This window comes from Ursus arctos, chromosome X, assembly GCF_023065955.2.
Source record: "Ursus arctos isolate Adak ecotype North America chromosome X, UrsArc2.0, whole genome shotgun sequence".
Lineage (NCBI taxonomy): Eukaryota > Metazoa > Chordata > Mammalia > Carnivora > Ursidae > Ursus > Ursus arctos.
Window position 1 is genome coordinate 52,387,535 of NC_079873.1, and position 26,618 is coordinate 52,414,152.

General features: G+C 40.3%; 1 protein-coding gene across 2 annotated transcripts in view; it reads left to right on the forward strand.

The window, feature by feature from the left end:
- The first annotated feature begins 22,738 nt into the window (after positions 1–22,738).
- HEPH (hephaestin) overlaps positions 22,739–26,618 on the forward strand; it is a 95,146-nt gene continuing 91,266 nt past the window's right edge. For both annotated transcript variants that reach the window (XM_057312165.1, XM_057312168.1), the window contains exon 1: positions 22,739–22,922. The gene's annotated coding sequence lies outside the window, so the exon portion shown is untranslated. The remainder of the gene's footprint in view (positions 22,923–26,618) is intronic.

A 26,618-nucleotide genomic window follows, 5' to 3' on the forward strand; every position in this document is an offset into this window, starting at 1 on the left:
ATACAGCAAAGGCAGTCTTAAGAGGGAAGTACATTGCAATACAAGCCTCTCTCAAAAAATTAGAAAAATTGCAAATACGTAAGCTAACCTTACACCTAAAGACCTGGAGAACAAAACAGCAAATAAGACCTAAACCAAGCAGGAGAAAAGAAATAATAAGGATTAGAGCAGAAATCAATGATATAGAAACCAGAAAAACAGTAGAACAGATTAATGAAAGTGGGAGCTGGTGCTTTGGAAGAATTAATAAGATTGATAAACCTCTGGCCAGAACTATCCAAAAGAAAAGAGAAAGGACCAAAATAATAAAATCATGCATGAAAGGGGAGAAATTGTGACTAACATCAAGGAAATAGAAACAATTATTATAAATTATTACCAGCAACTATATGCTAAAAAATTAAGCAATCTAGGAGAAATGGATTCATTCCTGGAAACTTATAAACTACCAAGACTAGAACAGGAAGAAATTGACAATCTGAATAGACCAATAACCAGCAAGAAAATTGAAGCAGTAATCAAAAACCTCCCAAAAAACAAGAATCCAGGGCCAGGCGCCTTCCCAGGGGAATTCTACCAAAAATTTAAAAAAGAAATCATACCTATTCTATTGAAGCTCTTTCAAAAAATAGAAACAGAAGTAAAACTTCCTAACTTGTTCTATGAGGCCAGCATTACCTTGATCCCAAAACCAGACAAAGACCCCATCCAAAAGGAGAATTACAGACCAATATCCCTGATGAACATGGATGCCAAGATACTCAACAAGATCCTACCCAGTAGTATCCAACAGTACATTAAAAGGATTATTCACCACGACCAGGGGGGAATTATTTCTGGGATGCAAGGGTGGTTCAACATTCACAAATCAATCAATGTGATAGAGCACATTAATAAAAGAAAGGACAAGAACCATATGATCCTCTCGATGGATGCTGAAATACCATTTGACAAAATACAGCATCCTTTCCTGATTAAAACTCTCCACAGCGTAGGGATAGAGGGAACATTCCTCAATATCATAAACGCCTTCTATGAAAAGCCCACAGCGAATAACATTCTCAATGGGGAAAAACTGAAAGCTTTTCCCTTAAGGTCAGGAACATGACAGGGATACCCACTCTCACCACTTTTGTTCAACATAGTATGAAAATTCCTAGCCTCAGCAATCAGACAGCAAAAAGAAATAGAAGACATTCAAATTGGCAAAGAAGTCAAACTCTCCCTCTTTGCTGATGACATGATACTTTATGTGGGAAACCCAACAGACTCTACCCACAAGTTACCAGAACTCACACAGCAATTCAGCAACGTGACAGGATATAAAATCAGTGCACAGAAATCAGTTGCATTTCTATACGCTAACACTGTAACTGAAGAATCAGAAATTAAGGAATCAATCCCATTTACAATAGCACCAAAAACCATAAGATACCTAGGAATACCCCTATCCAAAGAGATAAAGGATCTATACTCTAGAAACTACAGAACACTTGTGAAGGAAATTGAGGAAGACACAAAGAGATGGAAAAACATTCAATGCTCATGGATTGGAAGAATAAACATTGTGCAAATGTCTATGATGCCCAGAGCAATCTACACTTTCAATGCAATCCTTATCAAAATGCCATTGACATTTTTCACAGAGCTGGAACAAACAATCCTAAAATTTCTGTGGAACCAGAAAAGACCCCAAATCACCAAGGAAATGTTGAAAAAGAAAAACAAAGCTGGGGCATCACGTTGCCTGATTTCAAGCTACTCTACAAAGCTGTTGTCACCAAGACAGCATGGTACTGACGCAAAAACAGACACATAGATCAATGGAACAGAAGACTTCAGAAATGGATCTTCAACTCTGTGTTCTACTACTTTTTGACATAGCAGGAAAGAATACCCAATGGATAAAAGACAGTCTTTCCCAGCAATGGTGCTGGGAAAACTGGGCAGCCTCATGCAGAAGAATGAAACTCTTCTCTTACACCATACAAAGATAAACTCAAACTGGATGAAAAACCTCAATGTGAGACAGGAATTTTTCAAAATCCTAGAGGAGAACATAGGCAGTAACCTCTTCGACATCAGCCACAGCAACTTCTTTCATGATACATCTCCGAAAGAAGGGAAACAAAAGCAAAAATGGACTATTGGGACTTCATCAAGATAAAAAGCTTTTACACAGCAAAGGAAACAATCAACAAAACTAAGAGTCAACCCACAGAATGGGAGAAGATATTTGCAAATGACACTTCAGATAAAAGGCTGGTATCCAAGACCTATAAAGAACTTCTCAAACTCAACACTCCAAAAACAAATAATCCAGTCAAGAAATGTGTAGAAGACATGAACAGACACTTCTCCAAAGAAGACTTACAAATGGCTAACAGACGCATGAGAAAAATATTCAACATCACTAGCCATCAGGGAAATACAAATTTAAACCACAGTGAGATACCACCTTACATCATTTAGAATGGCAAAAAATTAACAAGGCAGGAAAGAACAAATGTTGGCAAAGATATAGAGAAAGGGGAACCCTTTTACACTGTTGGTGGGAACGCAAGCTGGTACAGCCACTCTGGGAAATAGTATGGGTATTTCCCAAGACGTTAAAAATAAAGCTACCCTATGACCCAGCAATTGCACTACTAGGTATTTATCCCAAAGATACAGATGTAGTGAAATGAAGGGGCACATGTACCCCAGTGTTCATAGCAGCAATGTCCGCAATAGCTAAACTGTGGAAGGAGTCAGAGATGCCCTTCAACAGACGAATGGATAAAGATGTCGTTCATATATACAATGGAATATTATTCAGCCATGAGAAAGGATGAATACCTACTTTTACACTGACATGGGTGGAACTGGAGGGTATTATTTATTATAAGTATGCTAAGTGAAATAAGTCAATCAGAGAAAGACAATTATCATATGGTTTCACTCATATGTGGAACATAAGGAATAGTGCAGAGGACCACGAGGAAAGGGAGCAAAAACTGAATGAGAAGAAATCAGAGGAGACAAAGCATGAGAGACTGTGGACTCCGGGAAACAAACAGGGTTACAAAAGAGATGGGGGGTGGGGTAACTGAGTGATGGGTATTAAGGAGGGCACATGTTGTGATGAGAACTGGGTGTTATATGTGATTAATGAATTGTTGAACACTACATCAAAAACTAATGATGTACTATATGTTGGCTAAATGAAAAAAAAAAAAAAGACAAATACCATATGATTTCACCCCATGTGGAATTTAAGAAACAAAGCCAATGAGCAAAGGAAAAAAAGAGAGAGTGAGGCAAACAAAGAAACTGACTCTTTAGTGTCAAGAAAAAACTGATGGTTACTAGGGTGGGCAAGCATGGCGAGAAAGACTTAAATAGCTGATAGGGATTAAGGCATGCACTTGTGATGAGCACATGTTGATCTATGAAAGTGTTGAGTCACTATATTATACACCTGAAACTAATATAACACTCTATGTTAACTAACTGGAATTAAAATAAAAACTTTAAAAATTAAAAATAATAAAACTAAAAAATAAAGTGTTGTATGGAAATTCATGGTATTGTGATAACCAAATTTATTCATCTCTGGTCATTGTATAGAGCATGGTGAAATGAATATTCTTGTCCATTTATGTCCATTTTGGTGAATACCTATGAGTAAGTTTTGCTGTGGTATAAGGTATATTCATTTTAAATATTAGCAGATATTAACCAATTACTTTTCAAGGTTGTTTCAATTAATCACATTAGAGTATGAGAAGGCTTGTTTTTCCACACATTTGCATGCATTTTTATCAATATTTGAAATGCTTTAAAAATGTTAACCATTATAGTTGGTTGGTGAGAAATGGTATCTTTGTTACTTCAATTTTCTGTTTTCATTTTTCTGATTACTAATGAGATTGGGCATCCTTTCATGTATTTATTTTTTATTTGGTTTTCTTTTTTATTCATGTACTTTGCCATATATATACATTTTTTTCTGGATAATAATTTATTATTTTTATATGTTGTTACATATGTGGAAGATATTTTCCATGGTATATTATTCATATTTCCTTTTTTCTCATGATGTTTTCATTGTGCAAACCTATTCCACCTTATATTTATACGGCACTTTTGCTTTATTTGATCTCCAAGACTACTTGTGATGTTAACCAGCAAGGTGTTTTCTTCATTATACAGATGAGGGCTCTAAATCTTAGATAAAGAAATATGCCTGGTATTACACAACTAGTATGTGGCAATAGCAGGACACAGAGTTAAGTCTATTCATCCTTGTATTAGTTTTCTATTGCTATTGTAATAAATTAGCAAAAACTTGTTTGCTTAAAACAACACATATCTATTATTTTAAAATTCTAATAGATTAGAAGTCTAAGATGGGTCTCACTGGGCTAAAATCAAGATGTCAACAGTCCTACAATCCTTCTGGAGGCTCTATAAGGCAATCTCTACTTGCCTTTTCCAACTTCTCAAGACCTGAGTTTCCTACCTTATGGATCTTTTTCTCCATCTTCCAACCCAACAACAGTGGGTGGAGTCCTTCTCTCATTTCTACACTTTGGCATCTTCCTCCGTCTTCCTCTTCCAATTTAAAGTACTCTTGTGATAACACTGGGTTCATCCAGATAATCCAGGATAATCTCATTTTAAAGTCAGCTGATTATCAATTTTAATTCCATCTACAACTTTAATTCTTCTTTGTCATTAATTTAACATATTCTCAAGTTCCGGGGATTAGAACATGTACATCTTTGGGGAAAGCATTATTCTGCCAACCTCATCCCCCTAAACCAGTGTCCTTTCCACTGTAACAGAATAAAAGGTGACCAAAGATGTAGAGCAATTGATTTGTAAAGTAAGGCTGAGAAAGGACCAATCTGGGCTGGGATATACCCTGAGTTTTTATTGTGTTCATCTTTCCTGAAACAGTTGCATTGTGAGAAGGCCTGTGTTTTCTGCATGTGAATAGAGATCCAGCTTTAGAAACTGCACACACCCCAAAGATACAGACGTAGTGAAGAGAAGGGTCATATGCACCCCAATGTTCATAGCAGCATTGTCCACAATAGCTAAATTGTGGAAGGAGCCGAGATGCCCTTCAACAGATGACTGGATTAAGAAGATGTGGTCCATATATACAATGGAATATTACTCAGCCATCAGAAAGAACGATTACCCCACATTTGCAGCAATGTGGATGGGACTGGAGGAGATTATGCTAAGTGAAATAAGTCAAGCAGAGAAAGACAATTATCATATGGTTTCACTCATTTATGGAACATAAGAAATAGGAAGATAGGTAGGAGAAGGAAGGGAAGAATGAAGGGGGGGTAAACAGAAGGGGGAATGAACCATGAGAGACTATGGACTCTGGGAAACAAACTGAGGGCTTCAGTGGGGAGGGGGTGGGGGATTGGGATAGGCAGGTGATGGGTATCAAGGAGGGCACATATTGCATGGTACACTGGGTGTTATACGCAAATAATGAATCGTGGAACATTGCATCAAAAACTGGGGATGTGCTGTATGGTGACTAATATAACAAAATAAAAAATTATATAAAAAAAGGAAAGAAACTGCACACATCTATTTTTCCAAATGATAAACTTGCCATAAATCACTCATGCAAATTAAGAGGGCCTATAAGTTGTTTTCAGACCTCTACACATGCTTTTTGTATACTGGTAAGCTTTTACCCAAAAGCCTGAATCATAGTACAAGTGAGAAGACTGAGACCAAAGAAGGAAGAACAAGCAATGAGCTAGAAAGATTAGGAGGGGCAAATGGCATCATGGAATCTTCTACCACAGTTCAAAGAAAGTACTGGCATGAGGACATAGACAAGATGGGATTTGGGAGCCAGCACTGCATTGTAGGTGCCCAGGAGGATAAACACTGTCCACAAGAGAACAGGTTCCTTTGCTGTTAAAAAATGGTGAAGTGTCACTGACTAGAATTTTTGCTCAGGAGTCCTGAATTCAATAGAAAAGGGAACCAATGAACAGAAGGTAGAAGAAGAAATATGTTTGGCTATTTCATATAAGGAAAAGTAATCCAGAAGTTGAATGAATTGCCTTAGGAGATTGTGAGCTTTCAGTTATTGGAGGCATTGAAATTGAGTTTGTGTAGCCATTTGGAAAGAATGCTATACTGGGAGTTTCAGATTTATTGTACTAATAATTCTTTCTTTGAGTGGTGTCTGCATGGCACAGTGGGTTAAGGGCCTGAATCTTGGTTTCAGCTCAGGTTGTGATCTCAGATGGTGAGATCAGCCCTGAGTCAGGCTCTGTGCTCTGTGTGGTGTCTGCTTAACACTCTCTTTCCTGGGGCGCCTGGGTAGCGCAGTCGTTAAGCGTCTGCCTTCAGCTCAGGGTGTGATCCCGATGTTCGGGGATCGAGTCCTACATCAGGCTCCTCTGCTGGGAGCCTGTTTCTTCCTCTCCCACTCCCCTGCTTGTGTTCCCTCTCTCGCTGGCTGTCTCTGTCAAATAAATAAATAAATAAATAATCTTTAAAAAAAAAAAAGACTCTCTTTCCCTCTCCCCCTGCCCTCTCTCTCTTTCTCTCAAATAAATTAAATAAATAAATAAATAAGTATTTTTTTTAAATAAGTATTTTTTAAAAAAGAATTCTTTCTTTGAATGAGTGTCGGGGGAGGAGTTAAGATGGTGGAGGAGTAGGGGACCCTTTTTCAGCTGGTCCCCTGAGTCGAGCTGGATAGGTAACAGACCAGCCTAAATAACCACGGAATCAGCCTGAGATGCAGGAAGATACATCTGGATCTCTACAAATGAACATCTCCAGTGCTGAGTATTGAGGTACCTCTTGGTACCTTGGGAGCCCTAAAACCGCGCACAGATATCGGAAGATAAACGGAAGGGGGAGGGAGCCACTGCGTTTGGGCGCTGGGAAGCGGCAGCCACCTGCACGAGGGAGCGGGCAGACTCACGGAGGGCACCCGCGAGAGAGCGGACTGAGACCGGTGAGCCGTGAACGCGCGCCACCAGGCATCTCCCGGAACACCAGAATCCCGGTGTGCTCACGGGATCCAGACTGAGACCGGGAGCTCCCGGAGCATGCGCGGTGTGGCTGGCGGCTGGCGGGCCACCTGCACGGGGGAGCGGGCGGACTCGCGGTCGGCACCCGCGAAACAGCAGACTGAGACCCTGAACTGGGTTCGTGCGCCACCAGGCTTCTCACTGAACTCCGGAATCGCGGTGTGCTCACCGGGCATAGACTGAGACCGGGAGACCCGGGAGCGCGCGGGGCGGCCGGTGGCTGGCGGCATTAGAAACACAAAGGACAGAGACGTGCCGGCCCTGGAAGTGAGGGCAGGGACGCCAGGTGTGGGTCGCACATCCCAGGACGCTGCAGGGTTGAGCAGCACCAACAGTAACAGAGTTAAAGTGGCCAGAACATCAGTGGAGAACGGGCCGCAATCCCTCTGTTCTGTGACAGAGGCTGAAATTCGGCCCCTGCTGCTCTGACTCTCAGAAGAGGCATAGCCGACCGCCAGGGAAAGCTGCCAGAGAACAAAAGCCTGGAAATACCAGCTCAGAGAGTGCCCATCCCCATCCCCCCTCGCAGAGGACACGGAGACTCTACCCAAACAGGGTTGCCTGAGTATCTGCGTGGCAGGCCCCTCCCCCAGAACACAGAAGGCAGGCTGAAAAATCAAGAAGCCCACAACCCGGGCGCCTGGGTGGCGCAGTCATTGAGCGCCTGTCTCTGGCTTAGGGCGTGATCCCAGTGCTCCGGGAAGGAGTCCCTCATTGGGCTCCTCCACTGGGAGCATGCTTCTTCCTCTCTCACTCCGCTGCTTCTGTTCCCGTTCTTGCTGACTGTCTCCCTCTCTCAGATAAATAAATAAATAAAATACATAATAAATAAATAAATAAATAAATAAATAAATAAATAAAATCTTTAAAGAAGAAGCCCATATCTCTAAGATCCCTATAAAACAAGGGGCACGGCCTGGGACCCAGTCAATAATTTGGGCTCCGGACAACCCCGCAACCTCTCCTCATCAGAATGACAAGAAGGAGAAGCCCCCCCACCCAGCAAAGAAAAGACAGTGAGTCTGTGGCCTCTGCCACAGAAGTAACGGATATGGATGTAACCAAATTATCAGAAATGGATTTCAGAGTAACAATGGTCAAGATGATGAGTAGACTTGAAAAAAGTATTAAGGAAAAAGTTACTGAGAATATAGAATCCCTAAGGGCGGAAATGAGAGTGAATTTGACAGAAATTAAAAATTCTATAAGCCAAATGCAGGCAAAACTAGAGGCTCTGATGGCCGGCGTCACCGAAGCAGAGGAAAGGGTTAGTGAATTGGAGGATGGGTTAATAGAGGAAAAAATGAAAATAGAAGATGCTTTTAAAAAAATCCACACCCATGAATGTTGGCTACGGGAGATTACTGACTCAACGACATGATCCAATGTTAGAATCATCGGCATCCCCGAGGGGGTGGAGAAAAACAGAGGTCTAGAAGAGATATTTGAACAAATTGTAGCTGAAAACTTCCCTAATCTAGCGAGGGAAACAAACGTTCGTGTCCAAGAGGCAGAGAGGATCCCTCCCAAGCTCAACCACGAGAAACCTACGCCACGTCACGTCATAGTGCATTTCGCAAATATTAGATCCAAGGATACAGTATTGAAAGTGGCCAGGGCAAAGAAATTTCTCACGTACCAAGGCAAAGGCATCAGAATTACGTCAGACCTGTCTACACAGACCTGGAATGAGAGAAAGGGTTGGGGGAGCATTTTTAAAGCTCTTTCAGAGAAAAACATGCAGCCAAGGATCCTTTATCCAGCAAGGCTGTCATTCAGAATTGATGGAGAAATAAAGACATTTCAGAATCGCCAGTCATAACCAATTTCGTAACCAAGAAACCAGCCCTACAGGAGGTATTACGGGGGGTTCTATAAAAGTAAAAAGGCCCCAAGAGTGATACAGAACAGAAAGTCACAGCCAATACAAACAAAGACTTTACTGACAACATGGCATCATTAAAAGCATATCTCTCAGTACTCAGTCTTAATGTTAATGGCTAAAATTCTTACTTAAAACGCCACAGGGTTGCAGATTGGATAAAAAGAAATGACCCATCCATTTGCTGTCTACAAGAGACTCATTTCGAACCCAAAGATGCATTCAGACTGAGAGTAAGGGGATGGAGTACCATCTTTCACGCAAATGGACCTCAAAAGAAAGCTGGGGTAGCAATTCTCATATCAGATAAACTGGATTTTAAACTACAGACTATAGTTAGAGATGCAGAAGGGCACTATATTATTCTTAAGGGAAGTATTCAACAAGTGGATATGACAATTATAAATATATATGCCCCCAACAGGGGAGCAGCAAGATACACAAGCCAACTCTTAACCAGAATAAAGAGACATATAAATAAAAATACATTAATAGTAGGGGACCTCAACACTCCACTCTCAGAAATAGACAGAACACCCTGGCAAAAACGAAGCAAAGAATCAAAGGCTTTGAATGCCATACTCGACGAGTTGGACCTATTAGATATATATAGAACACTACAGCCCAGAACCAAAGAATACTCATTCTATTCTAATGCCCATGGAACATTCTCAAGAATAGACCATGTTCTGGGACACAAAACAGGTCTCAGCTGATACCAAAAGATTGAAATTATCCCCTGCATATTCTCAGACCACAACGCTCTGAAATTGGAACTCAACCACAAGGAAAAATTTGGAAGAAACTCAAACACTTGGAGACTAAGAACCATCCTGCTCAGGAATGACTCGATAGACCAGGAAATCAAAAATCAAATTAAACAATTTATGGAGACCAATGAGAATGAAAATACAACAATCCAAAACCTATGGGATACTGCAAAGGCAGTCCTAAGGGGGAAATACATAGTCATCCAAGCCTCACTCAAAAGAATAGAAAAATCTAAAATGCAATTTTTATATTCACACCTCAAGAAGCTGGAGCAGCAACAGAGGGACAGGCCTAATCCACACACGAGGAAGCAGTTGACCAAAATTAGGGCTGAAATCAATCAAGCAGAAACCAGAAGTACAGTAGAGCAGATCAACAGGACTAGAAGCTTGTTCTTTGAGGGAATCAATAAAATTGACAGACCACTGGCAAGACTTATCCAAAAGAAAAGAGAAAGGACCCAGATTATTAAAATTATGAATGAAAAAGGAGAGGTCACGACGAGCACCATTGAAATTGGAAGCATTATTAGAAACTTTTATCAACAGCTATATGCCAATAAACTAAGCAATCTGGAAGAGATGGAATCCTTCCTGGAAACCTATAAACTACCAAGATTGAAACAGGAAGAAATTGATTTCTTAAACAGGCCAATTAATTATGAAGAAATTGAGTCAGTGATAAACAACCTTCCAAATAACAAAACTCCAGGCCTGGACGGTTTTCCTGGGGAATTCTACCAAACATTCAAAGAAGAAATAATACCTATTCTCCTAAAGCTATTTCAAAAAATAGAAACAGAAGGAAAGCTACCAAACTCATTCTATGAGGCCAATATTACCTTGATCCCTAAACCAGACAAAGACCTCCTCAAAAAGGAGAATTACAGACCAATTTCCCTAATGAATGTGGACGCCAAAATCCACAACAAGATACTTGCTAATAGAATCCAACAGTTCATTAAAAGGATTATCCACCACGATCAAGTGGGATTCATACCTGGGATGCAAGCGTGGTTCAATATTCGCAAATCAATCAGCGTGATACATCATATCAACAAGAAAAGACTCAGGAACCATATGATCCTCTCAATCGATGTTGAAAAAGCATTTGACAAAATACAGCATCCTTTCCTGATTAAAACCCTTCAGAGTGTAGGAATAGAAGGTACATTTCTCAATCTCATAAAAGCCATCTATGAAAAGCCTACTGCAAATATTATTCTCAATGGGGAAAAGCTGGAAGCCTTTCCCTTAAGATCAGGAACTCGACAAGGATGCCCACTCTCGCCACTATTATTCAACATAGTACTAGACGTCCTTGCAACAGCAATCAGACGACAAAAAGGGATCAAAGGTATTCAAATTGGCAAAGAAGAAGTCAAAATGTCTCTCTTTGCAGATGACATGATACTCTATATGGAAAACCCAAAAGAAGCCACTCCCAAACTATTAGAAGTTATACAGCAATTCAGTAACGTGGCGGGATACAAAATAAATGCTCAGAAATCAGTTGCATTTCTATACACGAATAACGAGACCGAAGAAAGAGAAATTAGGGAATCCATCCCATTTACAATAGCACCAAAAACCATACGTTACCTTGGAATTAACTTAACCAGAGACGTAAAGGACCTATATTCTAGAAACTATAAATCACTCTTAAAAGACATTGAGGAAGACATAAAAAGATGGAAAGATATTCCATGCTCATGGATCGGAAGAATTAACATAGTTAAAATGTCCATGCTACCCAGAGCAATCTACACTTTCAATGCTATCCCGATCAAAATACCAAGGACATTTTTCAAAGAACTGGAACAAACAGTCCTTAAATTTGTATGGAAACAGAAAAGGCCCCGAATCTCCAAGGAACTATTGAAAAGGAAAAACAAAGCTGGGGGCATCACAATGCCGGATTTCGAGCTGTACTACAAAGCTGTGATCACAAAGACAGCATGGTACTGGCACAAAAACAGACACATAGACCAATGGAACAGAATAGAGAGCCCAGAAATGGACCCTTGGCTCTTTGGGCAACTAATATTTGATAAAGCAGGAAAAAACATCCGGTGGGAAAAAGACAGTCTCTTCAATAAATGGTGCTGGGAAAATTGGACAGCTACATGCAAGAGAATGAAACTTGACCACTATCTCACACCATACACAAAAATAAACTCCAAATGGATGAAAGACCTCGATGTGAGACAGGAATCCATCAAAATTCTAGAGGAGAACATAGGCAACAACCTCTACGGCATCGGCCAAAGCAACCTTTTTCATGACACATCCCCAAAGGCAAGAGAAACAAAAGATAAAATGAATTTATGGGACTTCATCAAGATTAAAAGTTTCTGCACAGCCAAGGAAACAGTCAGAAAAACTAAGAGGCAGCCCACGGAATGGGAGAATATATTTGCAAATGACACTACAGATAAAGGACTGGTATCCAAGATCTACAAAGAACTTCTCAAACTCAATACACGAGAAACAAATAAACAAATCAAAAAATGGGCAGAAGATATGAACAGACACTTTTCCAATGAAGACATACAAATGGCTAACAGACACATGAAAAAATGTTCAAAATCATTAGCCATCAAGGAAATTCAAATCAAAACCACACTGAGATACCACCTTACGCCAGTTAGAATGGCAAAAATAGACAAGGCAAGAAACAACAATTGTTGGAGAGGATGTGGAGAAACGGGATCCCTCCTACATTGTTGGTGGGAATGCAAGTTGGTACAGCCACTCTGGAAAACAGTGTGGAGGTCCCTTAAAAAGTTAAAAATTGAGCTACCCTATGATCCAGCCATTGCACTACTGGGTATTTACCCCAAAGATACAGACGTAGTGAAGAGAAGGGCCATATGCACCCCAATGTTCATAGCAGCAATGTCCACAATAGCTAAATCGTGGAAGGAGCCGAGATGCCCTTCAACAGATGACTGGATTAAGAAGTTGTGGTCCATATATACAATGGAATATTACTCAGCTATCAGAAAGAACGAGTTCTCAACATTTGCTACAACATGGACAGCACTGGAGGAGATAATGCTAAGTGAAATAAGTCAAGCAGAGAAAGACAACTATCATATGATTTCTCTCATCTATGGAACATAAGAACTAGGATGATCGGTAGGGGAAGAAAGGGATAAAGAAAGGGGGGGTAATCAGAAGGGGGAATGAAACATGAGAGACTATGGACTATGAGAAACAAACTGAGGACTTCAGAGGGGAGGAGGGTGGGGGAATGGGATAGACCGGTGATGGGTAGTAAGGAGGGCACGTATTGCATGGTGCACTGGGTGTTATACACAACTAATGAATCATCGAGCCTTACATCGGAAACCGGGGATGTACTGTATGGTGACTAACATAATATAATAAAAATCATTTAGAAATCAAAAAAAAAAATGTCTCTCTTCGCAGATGACATGATACTCTATATGGAAAACCCAAAAGAAGCCACTCCCAAACTATTAGAAGTTATAGAGCAATTCAGTAACGTGGCGGGATACAAAATCAATGCTCAGAAATCAGGTGCATTTCTGTACACGAATAACGAGAACAAAGAAAGAGAAATTAGGGAATCCATCCCATTTACAATAGCACCAAAAACCATATGTTACCTTGGAATTAACTTAACCAGAGATGTAAAGGACCTATATTCTAGAAACTATAAATCACTCTTGAAACACATTGAGGAAGACACAAGAAGATGGAAAGATATTCCATGCTCATGGATTGGAAGAATTAACATAGTTAAAATGTCCATGCTACCCAGAGAAATCTACACTTTCAATGCTATCCCTATCAAAATACCAATGACATTTTTCAAAGAACTGGAACAAATAGTCCTTAAATTTGTATGGAACCAGAAAAGGCCCCGAATCTCCAAGGAACTGTTGAAAAGGGAAAACAAAGCTGGGGGCATCACAATGCCGGATTTCGAGCTGTACTACAAAGCTGTGATCACAAAGACAGCGTGGTACTGGCACAAAAACAGACACATAGACCAATGGAACAGAATAGAGAGCCCAGAAATGGACCCTCAGCTCTTTGGGCAACTAATATTTGATAAAGCAGGAAAAAACATCCGGTGGGAAAAAGACAGTCTCTTCAATAAATGGTGCTGGGAAAATTGGACAGCTACATGCAAAAGAATGAAACTTGACCACTATCTCACACCATACACAAAAATAAACTCCAAATGGATGAAAGACCTCGATGTGAGACAGGAATCCATCAAAATTCTAGAGGAGAACATAGGCAGCAACCTCTACGGCATCGGCCAAAGCAACCTTTTTCATGATACATCCCCAAAGGCAAGAGAAACAAAAGATAAAATGAATTTATGGGACTTCATCAAAATTAAAAGTTTCTGCACAGCCAAGGAAACAGTCAGAAAAACTAAGAGGCAGCCCACGGAATGGGAGAATATATTTGCAAATGACACTACAGATAAAGGACTGGTATCCAAGATCTACAAAGAACTTCTCAAACTCAATACACGAGAAACAAATAAACAAATCAAAAAATGGGCAGAAGATTTGAACAGACACTTCTCCAATGAAGACATACAAATGGCTAACAGTCACATGAAAAAATGTTCAAAATCATTAGCCATCAAGGAAATTCAAATCAAAACCACACTGAGATACCACCTTATGCCAGTTAGAATGGCAAAAATAGACAAGGAAAGAAGCAACAATTGTTGGAGAGGATGTGGAGAAAGGGGATCCCTCCTACATTGTTGGTGGGAATGCAAGTTGGTACAGCCACTCTGGAAAACTGTGGAGGTCCCTTAAAAAGTTAAAAATTGAGCTACCCTATGATCCAGCCATTGCACTACTGGGTGTTTACCCCAAAGATACAGACGTAGTAAAGAGAAGGGCCATATGCACACCAATGTTCATAGCAGCAATGTCCACAATAGCTAAATCGTGGAAGGAGCCGAGATGCCCTTCAACAGATGACTGGATTAAGACGTTGTGGTCCATATATACAATGGAATATTACTCAGCTATCAGAAAGAACGAGTTCTCAACATTTGCTACAACATGGACGGCACTGGAGGAGATAATGCTAAGTGAAATAAGTCAAGCAGAGAAAGACAACTATCATATGATTTCTCTCATCTATGGAACATAAGAACTAGAATGATCAGTAGGGGAAGAAAGGGATAAAGAAGGGGGGGTAATCAGAAGGGGGAATGAAACATGAGAGACTATGGACTATGAGAAAAAACTGAGGGCTACAGAGGGGAGGGGGTGGGGGAATGGGATAGGCCGGTGATGGGTAGTAAGGAGGGCACGTATTGCATGGTGCACTGGGTGTTATACACAACTAATGAATCATCGAGCCTTACATAGGAAACCGGGGATGTACTGTATGGTGACTAACATAATATAATAAAAAATCATTATAAAAAAAAGAAAGAATGAATGAGTGTCTACATGGTTGCTTAACCCAGAATATAAAACAGGTAAATGCAGCTCTTTAAAGAGCACTGTGAGGCAACTTAATTTAGAAGCAAACACCCTCCATCTCTTCTGAGGCCTCTTTTTGATAACTATTCTAACCCAAGATACCCTGGGAGAATGGGGTCAGATACTTAGAAGAACAAAGTTGGAACAGTTACAGTGGATAAATTAGAATAGCAGAGGGACTGGCAGTGACATGCAACAGGTATCTTGGGAACAGACTTGTTGATTAAACAATGAAACATCAGGTATGTCTAGGTCAACCTCAAAGCTGGAAAAGCCCCAACTGGGTCATCTTCCTAAACATGAGGCTTACAAATGCACCTATTTTCTAGAAGAGTTTTGCTGACTATGAAGCCCAGCTCAAAGGTTATCTTATTTTTTTTTATTCATCATACATTCATTCCTCTAGCATATTGAGCAGCAGTCTGTATCAAGTGCTGTACTAGGCTCTGAGGCTACAGTGGGATGCATGAAAAAAGTCCCTGACCTTGCAGAGCTTCCAATATAAGCTTTAAAGACAGGCAGTTAAAGAAGAAATTTGAATAAACTGTGGTTAAATATACAGGGTGCATTATGTGTATGTGACAGGAGCATCTAACAGAGAAACACAGGAAGTCAAGGAACACCTTTTGGAAGAAGGAAATTCTAAACTGAGACCCAAAAGATAAGTGGGGGAGTTAATAAGGCAAAGTACGATTGAGCCAAATAAAACAACACATAGGATCTGGAAGTAAGAGAAAGAACATAATACCCTGGAAAAATGGGAAACTGACAGAACTTTGGCATGGGTGAAACAGCATATGAGGTGAGGAACGCCAAAATGGTGATCTAGAAAGATTAGGAAGGGATGGATCACAAAGGGCCATATAAACCATGCAAAGAATTTGACCTTAATCCTAATGAAAATGAAGTCATTAGTTTTCTTAATATACAGTTATGTTTCTTTCTCATGCATAGAAATACAAAGAAAGAAAGAAAAGTGAGTTTATTTTCACTTTCCAAAAAACTTTTTTTTAAAGATTTTATTTATTTATTTGACAGAGAGAGACAGCCCGTGAGAGAGGGAACACAAGCAGGGGGAGTGGGAGAGGAAGAAGCAGGCTCCCAGCCGAAGGCAGACACTTAATGACTGCACCACCCAGGCGCCCCTCCAGAAAACTTTTTAAAAATTAATATATGAAGTTTTAAAATTTAAGCAGTTCAACATGAAAAATGCAAATCACCCTCCTCCCCAACCAGGTCACTCTCCCTAGAGGACACCACCATTTTAAAAATGTATATTTTTGTGATGACTTCCAGAAGAAAAATTTGTTGTCTTACTATATGAGTACGTACATGTACATAGATGTGTGTGGATGCATGTGTGTGCATGTGTGTATCTATAAAGCTAACTCAAGGGGCACCGGGGGGCTCAACTGGTTAAGTGTCTGACTCTTGACTTTGGCTCAGGTCATGATCTCAGGGTTGTGAAATAGTGGGTGTGGAGCCTGCTTAAGATTGTCTCTCCCTCTCCCTCCCCCCCCACCAAGATGTTCCTCTTTTGTACCTTACGTTGCACTCAATGGTATATCTTGGAGATATTTCCATATGTGCATTCACATATACATATACACACACATTTTACTAGTTTGAATGTCATCCTTCCCTAGGGGCCCTGCTAAACTCTGTATTACTCCAATTTCAGTCAATACAGCACACACTGCTGGAGGGTGTTAAGTAAGGAGGAAATATAATCACCTTTGTGGTTTGGGAAAAGTAGTGTTGGCTTTTATTTGAAGAGCAGAATGTGCAGGATAAGAATTAAGGCAGAAAGAACAATGAGGAGGTTATTATGAGGAGGCTATTACAGTGACCAATTAAGAGATGAGCATGGCTCAAACCAAGGTTATGGAAGTGGAGAAGCAGAGAAGGAGGTAGATTCAAAATATATTTAAGTGGCGCCTGGGTGGCTCAGTCAGTTAAGTGTCCAACTCTTGATTTTGGCTCAGGTCATGATCTCAGGGGCATGAGATAGAGCCCTGTGTCAGGTTCCATGCTGGGCGTGGAGCCTGCTTAAGATTCTATCTCTCTGGGGCGCCTGGGTGGCTCAGTTGTTAAGCGTCTGCCTTCAGCTCAGGTCATGATCCCCGAGTCCTGGGATTGAGCCCCGCATTGGGCTACCTGCTCAGCGGGAAGCCTGCTTCTCCCTCTCCCACTCCCCTTGCTTGTGTTCCTTCTCTCGCTGTGTCTCTGTCAAATAAATAAAATCTTTTTAAAAATTTTTTTAAAAAGATTCTATCTCTCCTTCTCCGTCTACCTCTTATCCCCTGTGCTCTCTCTGTCTCTCCTCTCTTTAATTAAAAAAAGATATTTAGGGGTGCCTGGGGGGCTCAGTCAGTTAAGCATCTGCTTTTGGCTCAGGTCATGATCCCGAAGTCCTGGAATTGAGCCCTACATTGGGCTCCCTGCTCAGCAGGGAGTCTGCTTCTCCCTCTGCCCCTCACTCCACTCATGGGCTCTCTCTCCCTCTCTGTCTCTCTCTCAAATACATAAATAAAATATTTTAAAAAGATATTTAGAATATAAATATGGCAGGATTTGTCAATGGAATGGGTGTGGGAGCGGGAGAGAAACCAGGAATCTTGGATGACATTCAGGTTTCTACCTGGAGAAATGGAAGTGGGAGGGAAGATGCTATCACCTTCCTGAAGCTTATCCTGATTCCCACCCTTGAAAATGACCTCTCCCTTCTCTTAAATGATATATCACTTTCTATGGGCCTCCCTTCTCTTACTTACCATGTTCTTCCATATTAGTGAAAGACTTTATTCCTGCATTGTTCAATCCTTATTTACTACCAGCTTCTCAGTAGTGGGGGATAGAAAGGCAGATGTAAGGAAAGTAGAGGGAGTAAAGAAAAAGAGACTAGTATTAACTGATCACTTACTTTGTGATAGGTGCTGTAATAGGCCCTTTTATAGACATCCTTCCATTTTATTTTCACAACCTGATTTTACAGATGACAAATTGAGGCTCAGAGAATTCAAGTGACTTTCCCAAAATCACACACTTCAGGAAGAAGCAGAGCCTAGATTCAAACCAGAATAGTCCACGGCCAAAACCCACAATCAGGAAGCCATATGATAATGTAAAGAAAAGTAAAGTAGGAGCTGATGCCATTCATATAGCTGTTCAAGGAAGGAAGCCAGAAAATAAGACATGTTAACTGAGCATGAAGGGGAAAGAGAGGTTCACCAAGGCAGGCAGGAAGGGTCTGGGGCAAAGGGAATGGGCAGAAAGTGTTGAGAGGATGCTCAGGGAGACTTTACAGAGTAAGGTATGAGGAAGCTGAAGGAAATATACCTTTGGTCTGGGGATATAGATGGATACCTGAAGACCAGGAGTGTCAAGAGCCCAAGGATCAGTGTGCATATTCAAGTTGGGTGAGGGGGTGAGTTTCAAAGCAAGAGTCCCTTAGATTTGAGCAGTGGTTCTCAAAGTGTGGTCCTCAGTCCAGCAGCATCAGCACCACCTGGCAACTTGTGGAAAATGTGGATTATCAGGCCTCACCCCAGATTTACTGAAATAAACACTCAGAGCCTTAACAAACCCTCCAAAGGAAGTATGGTATATACTCAAGTGTGAGACCCATTGCTTTGGAGGACTGAAAAAAGCAGCACATAGAATTCAAGAACCAGAGTTCAAGAACCAGACAGTGGGAAAAAAAAAGAACCAGATAGTGCTCCCTGAGAGAGCCCAGGACAGTTACAAATTGCAGCAGTGTAGATGAATCCTTTCAAAGCATGATGGAGCGTGCTGGTCAGAAGAGGCGGTAGGGATATAAAGGAATGACAGTTATTTCAGAGGTGTGGTCTCTAGGGGACAAGCCCTTTCTCCTTGCACCTCTCTACTTTTTCCCCATAGGTTTTTTTTTATTATTATGTTAGTCACCATACAGTACATCCCTGGTTTCCAATGTAAAGTTCGATGATTCATTAGCTGCGTATAACACCCAGTGCACCATGTAATACGTGCCGTCCTTACTACCCATCACCAGTCTATCCCATTCCCCCACCCCCCCCGAAGCCCTCAGTTTGTTTCTCATAGTCCATAGTCTCTCATGCTTCATTCCCCCCTCTGATTACCCCCCCTTTCTTTATCCCTTTCTTCCCCTACCGATCTTCCTAGTTCTTATGTTCCATAGATGAGAGAAATCATATGATAATTGTCTTTCTCTGCTTGACTTATTTCACTTAGCATTATCTCCTCCAGTGCCGTCCATGTCCCCATAGGTTTTTTTTGTTTTGTTTTGTTTTTGTTTCGTTTTGTTTTTTTAAGAACTGTTAAGAGCAAGCTCATCAAATGACCCTGAGATAAAGCAGGGAAACTGGCTATGCCAGGACACTGCCCATGGCTTTTTATTTTCACTAATACCTTATGTTACACTAAATTTCACTGTAGGAAAGATGGGAAAGAAAAATAAAACATTTGTTGAAGGTCCCTAAGGTATTGAGCACTGTGCTCAAGGTTCATGCAAATGCAAGCTTATTTAATCCTCACAGTGTTTCAACCATGGAAGTTTTATTGTTCCTATTTTATAGATGAGAAACCAGTGTCTCAGAAAGGTTAAGTAAATAGTTCATAAGAAGCCAGACAGGATACAAACTCTAGTCTTTCTGACTTCAAACTTTATGGCTCCCACACTAGATAGTGAGGGACCCTGTGAGCCTCTCATCTAGCCATCCCAAGGCCATGCCCTTGTGATCGTCCATAGAGAAATTATTGATTAGGTGAATAAATAAAGGTATGAGTTAGTGACAGAATTTGAAACTAGAAGGACTCTTTATTTTTTTCTTTTTTTGTTTTTGAAGTGTAATTAACATACACTGTTATATTAGTTTCAGGTATGTACTGTAATGATTCAACAATTCTATACATTGCTCAGTGCTCCTCAAGATAAGTGTACTCTTGATCCCCTTTATTTATTTCACCCCTCCCCTCACCCACCTCCCCTCTGGAAGCCACCAGTTTGTTTTCTGTATTTAAGAGTCTATTTTTTATCTTTTTGTTTTGTTTTATTTCTTAAATTCCACATATGAAAGAAATGTGGTATTTATCTTTCTCTGACTGACTTACTCCCCTTAGCATTATAGTCTTTAGGTCCATCCTTGTCACTGTGAATGGCAAGATTTCATTCTCTGTTATGGCTGAGTAATATTCTATTGTATATACATACCACATCTTTCTAATCTGTTCATCTATCGATGGATACTTAGGTTGCTTTCATATCTTGGCTATTGTAAATAATGCTGCAATAAACATAGGGGTGAATATATCTTTTCAAATTAGTGTTTTTATTTTCTTTGGGTAAATACCCAGTAGTGAAATTGCTGGATTATATAGCAATTTTATTCTTATTTTTTTGAGGAACTTCCATACTGTTTTCCACAGTGGCTGCACCAATTTTCATTCCCACCAACAGTACATGAGGCTTCTTTTTTCTACACATCCTCTCAAACACTTGTTATTTCTTCTGTTATTTTAGCTATTTTGACAGGTGTGAGGTGATATCTCATTGTGGTTTTGATTTACACTTCCCTGATCATTAGTGATGTTGAGCATATTTCCATGTGTCTTTGGCCATCTGTATGTCCTTGGAAAGATGTCTATTCAGGCGCTCTGACCATTTTTAAATTAGATTATTTGATTTTGGGCTTTGGTTTTGAGTTGTATATGTTTTTAAAAGATTCACCTATTTATTTTACAGAGAGAGAGAGAAAAAGAGAAAGAGGGAGAGAGAGCACAAGCAGGGGGAGGGGCAGAGGGAGAGGGAGAAGGAGAGAATCTCCAGTAGACTCCCTCCTGAGCACAGAGCCCAACACAGGGGTTGATCTCAGAACCCTGAGATCATGACCTGAGCCGAAATCAAGAGTTGGACACTTAACTGAGCCACCCAGGTGCCCTGTGAGTTGTATAAATTCTTATCTATTTTGGATATTAACCCCTTATTGTATATATCATTTGTAAATATCTTCTCCCACTCAACAGGTTGCCTTTTTGTTTTGATACTTAAAGAACTTTTAAGTACATTCTGGTCTTGTGTTTCTCAAATATATTTTTAGAGCCATCAAGATTCCTTGTGGGTGCTCCACGGTTAACAACATTGCTTGAGTGGGCAGCCATACAAATGGGCATGTCCCTGGATCCCCTTATGCCTGCCCATTTTCTTTCTCTCTCCTAGCCCCACCAGGAAAGTTCCACTTTCATCTTCCATAAATAGTGAGGATTTACTATAAGATTCTGTTTGGGGAAATAGTTTTGCTGCCAAAAATAATTTTGAAAAATGATAAACCTAGATCATTTTACAGGTGAAGTAATTGAGTCCCATAAGGGTAAAATGACTTGTCCAAGATTATCTATGTTTTCTTTAGTAATATAACTAGAACTTAAAGCCAAGATTCTTGAAACATTCTTTTTTTTTTTTTACCATGAATTAGTACAACTTGTTTTCTAAGAATGAGGAAGGAGAATTTAGATTAATTTCTTTATTGAAAAATTTGAAATGATAACTTACTTTCTGGAATTTATTTTTTTCCGAACACTGTGCTACATAGTTCATATATATAATTTTCAGTTTCCATAAAAACCCTATTAACAGGTACTATAATCATTCTCAATTTTACAGAAGTAAAACTGAGGTTCAGAAGGATTTAATAACTTTTGCAAGGTCACAATTTCAGGAAGTTGTAGAGTTGGGATTTATATCCAGGCTGTCTGATTCTAGTTTCTGTGCTCTTAATAAGTTGCCATGTTGCAAGTGTTTATATTGCAAAATAGTCTATAGCAGGGGCATTCAAACTATAGCTTGTGGGGCAAATCTATCCTGCTTCTTGTTTTTTAAATTAACTTTTATTGGTTCATAAATATATCTAATGTGCTGCAATGGCTTATTTTAGTAGTTATGACAGAGAGGTTATATGTTCTCCAAATAAAATATTTACTAGCTGGCCCTTTACTGAAGTAGTTTACCAACTGTTGTTCTATAGGTATTGACTTAAAACTTTTCTGGGTGACCCCTGAGGATAGGTGCCAGAAATGTGCCCAGGATTTGTAGAAGAGGTAGGCATTGTGTGCCCTCTCAGTGAATTGCTGAATGAATAATACAGGCTAAGAAACCTAGTCTGCCTGGCCTCCTGCAGCCTTCACTGTGTTGACTTAAGTGTGTCTATATAACCTGTTTCTTGTTGTCTTTTATGAGTCAGAACAGAGGCCTTATCCCCTCCACTCCCTGTCATAAATGCCTTAGAGCCTGGACTTGGATCTCAGCTTAATGGGTTTGATCCCCACCTTTCCCCTGTAAATTCAAGGTCTACATCTGTGCCAAGTAGGGGAAGAAGCAGATAACCCCATAGGCTGCTATGGCCTGATCCAGCTTCCTTTGATCACTAAGCATTTCTGAGGGAACTGTAGCTTGTGACTCCTCCCTTCTCCCTGCTGGTTGCTTCTACTTGGGTAAGCCTGGCTGCAGTCTGTGAGGGCAGCTCCTAAGTGTCTAGGCACCCTTAAGTACCTCCACTAGTTTACGACCCAGACTTTGCCCCACCAGTCAGTCTTCGAAAGTTCTCCTCCCTGGACCCTGTTCCAGACACTTTAAATCCAAGAGAGAAAAATGTGTCGAGCCTGCCTAGAGAACGACATTTGCTTCTAGCCAAGATCTCATCACAAAGTAAGGATATTAGGCGGTGGAACTGCCATCATACTTGTCTCCTTCCTATACCTGGGTCTGGTGGGTAGCTGCAGTCCTTTCTAAAGAGGTATGGAGTTCTCTACCTTTTCTCCATAAATTACTCTGTACCCATTCTTTCCATATACTTTGCTTTTTCAAAACCTCTTTCTCTTCTACTCTTAGTATAAAGAATATGTTGTCTTCATGGAATCCCAGATATGTAAATTTACAGAGCTGGGAGGGTCCATATGTAGTTCAAGGTCCTCATTGTACAAATGGAGAAACTGAGGCCAGGAGAAAAGAAGAGTCTGGGCCAAGGCCACATGGTTGATTACTGCCAGAAAAAAAACAGTGCTGGAACCTAGGTCATTTGACTCGGGCTAGTCATTTTTCACTACCCTCTCTTTCTGGCAGTAACAAGGATGACTTTTGGTTTAAAAAAAAATCCAGACTCCAGTTTTACTCAAGAATTTTAGGGCCAATTTGCTTTTTTTTTTAAGTTTATTTTTTTATTTTTTATTTTTTTATTTTAATGTTTTTTTATTATATTATGTTAGTCACCATACAGTACATCCCTGGTTTCTGATGTAAAGTTCGGTGATTCATTAGTTGCCTATAACACCCAGTGCACCATGCAATACGTGCCCTCCTTACTGCCCATCACCAGTCTATTCTATTCCCCCACGCCCTCCCCTCTGAAGCCCTCAGTTTGCTTCTCAGAGTCCATAGTCTCTCATGCTTCATTCCCCCTTCTGATTACCTCCCTTTCTTTATCCCTTTCTTCCCCTACCGATCTTCCTAGTTCTTATGTTCCATATATGAGAGAAGTCATATGATAATTGTCTTTCTCTGCTTGACTTATTTCACTTAGCATTATTTCCAATTCTTCTGGGTCTTCTTAAGTTTTAGGATATTGACCTATGTTAATCCAGACTATCATTTAGCTACATTTTGTCTCCTTGATGGAAAATGTTGGTAACAGAGTCCTGGGTTTTCACTCTAAGGTTGTTAGAAATGGCAGAGTTAGAGTTAATGTACATTAAAAAAAATCTAGCTGTGACTGGTGCACAGCAGGCACATAATTTTGAAATAACTTTCCTCATCTCAAAAAGGTTCTCTATTCCTCCCCTTAACAGCACAGTATGGTAATGTGGTGGCTAAAAGTCTAAAAGGACACAATAAAATTCCCCCTCCCCTTTTACTTCCTAATGGTGTGAAAGTTATCTTTTCTCTCAGAGCCTGGTTTTCTTCAGTTGTAAAATAAGAAGAATTAGAGTAACTATTTTACAAGATGATTATGAGACTTAAATTAAAGAATGGATGTAAAGTGGTTAGCATAGGGCCTGGCATGTAAAAAGCTCTTCATTTTATTACCAGTTTCATTTTTCTCTATTACCAAGCAACCATGGCCTTAGAAAAACAGGCAGGGCTGATAACTGTGCTTCACAACAAGAACGAAAAAGTTGGTGGGGGTGGAGGCCCTTCCCACATCTAATAACTCTTGTAAAGGGCCCCATTCCTTTTTTTTTTTTTATGTTTTTTTATATTATGTTAGTCACCATACAGTACATCCCCAGTTTCCGATGTAAAGTTCGATGATTCATTAGTTGTGTATAACACCCAGTGCACCATGCAATACGTGCCCTCCTTACTACGCATCACCAGTCTATCCCATTCCCCCACCCCCTCCCCTCTGAGGCCCCCAGTTTGTAGGGCTGCTGGAATCTGTCTGTGAGCTTTGACTGGCCACACTGACAGTGCATTCTCCTCCCCCTTTCAGCAAAGACAAAGTATTAAGCTTCAATAAAGAATGCAGTCCACCCCCTTGTAATCCTCCTGAGATCCTAACCGGGATTTGAAAAACACTGGGATATGGTCAAAGAATCATCCCAGGTTTTGTACCAAACTGGGCCAAACAAGACATTCCGAAAGTTTGGTTTTGGGAAAACAGGCATCCAGCATTGCCCTCTCTTCTATTCACTCCACTCCAGTAACACCAGCCAAATTGGAACCTTGGGCTTATTTATGAGAAAGGCCCTGTAACTCAGGATACTGACTGAGCAGGGCTAGTCAACTCACGCTGGGGTCTGCAGTCCAGCATCACTGGGCCACTGACATAAATATGGAAGGGTTTACTCTAGCAAAGGTAAGCTTTGTTTCCTGTCTTTCCAAACCCTACCTCACCTTCCTTTCTTTGCAAAAAGTTTATTTGGCTGTGTTTAGGGGAGTCCTAGGCCACTGGGAATGTCAGTGTCAGAGAGGTTGGAGGAAGCTTGGCTCGGTGGGCAGGGAAGTTAAAGTGAACATTAGGCTCCTTTCATTCTTCTCACCAAAATGACCAGGACCACACTGTCTTGAGTGCTTCAGGGATAGTCATGGAGTTGTAGAGAGTAGCTAATTTTCTTATTGAAATAATGTGCTCATTTTCTGCCTCATGAATTGAGGAGTTTATTGAGGTGATGGATCTGAGAACTACATAAGTGAGAACCTCCAATACTTAAAAGCAACCACTTGGTTTCATGTTTTGAGATCCAAATTGGCATAGAATAAGCCATAAATGATAGCTAAACCAAACTATCAGCTTAAAATCTAAATTATTTCTCATGCTTCGTGTCTAAATAGCAGAAATACTTTAGAAAAATTGGGTTCATATTCTGGCTTTGCCAGTAACTGGCTGTTTGACTTTGAGAAAATCCCTTTACCTCTCTGGCCTCAGTTTTCTATATGTCATATCAAGGGGTTGAAAAAAGTTGGTTTCTAAAAGTCCTTATGGATGTATGACTCTATAACACATTTGATCTTTTTACTAAGCATCTATTGTATTCCAAGCTCTTTGCTAGGGGCTCAAATCCATCATTTTGTTTGAACTTCAAAACAATCCTGTGAGATAAATATTCCCATTTTTGGATGAGAAAACTGAGGCTCAGGTAAATAAAAGTGATTTGTAAAAAGGTCACATAGCTATTACAGGCAAGAAGAGGGATTTGAATCCAGTTCGTCTAATTTAAAATCAGTTTTCTTTCTATGATACCACAACTGGGGTATAAGGAAATAAAGCAGTCTTATTACTACAAATGCCAATATGTAGTGGAATCTTATTGTCCCAGGAATGGTACGGTGGTGATATACTGGACATTATTGTCAGGCTATTAAATCAGGAATCTTAGGGTCTAATACTGGCTCTTAGGACTTCAGATGAGTCCCTTCCTCTCTGGGCCTCAATTTTCCCACCTCTGACATGCTAGGATACAGTAATAATTATTAAATAATGATATAAATTGTACTTGTACTATCTGGAACCCTTTGGGGCTTTTACCACTCTCTCCATTTTCCCTCCCAGAAGAGAAAGGCCTATACCTACGAAGGTGAAAAACTCCATATATGGAATCTATTTTTTTAAGTTTTTATTCAAATCCAGTTAGTTAACATACAGTGTAATATTAGTTTCAGGTGTACAATATAGTGATTCAACACCTCCATACAACACCCAGTGCTCATCACAAGTGCACTCCTTAATCCCCATCACCTATTTAACCCATCCCCCACCCACCTCCCCTTTGGTAACCATTAGTTTGTTCTCTATAGTTAAGAGTCTATTTCTTGGTTTGCTCCCCCCACATTTCCCCTTTGCTTGTTTGTTTTGTTTTGAGTCACAGAGTGAAGAAAGAGCATTAAAGCATTAAGAAAACAGAGAAC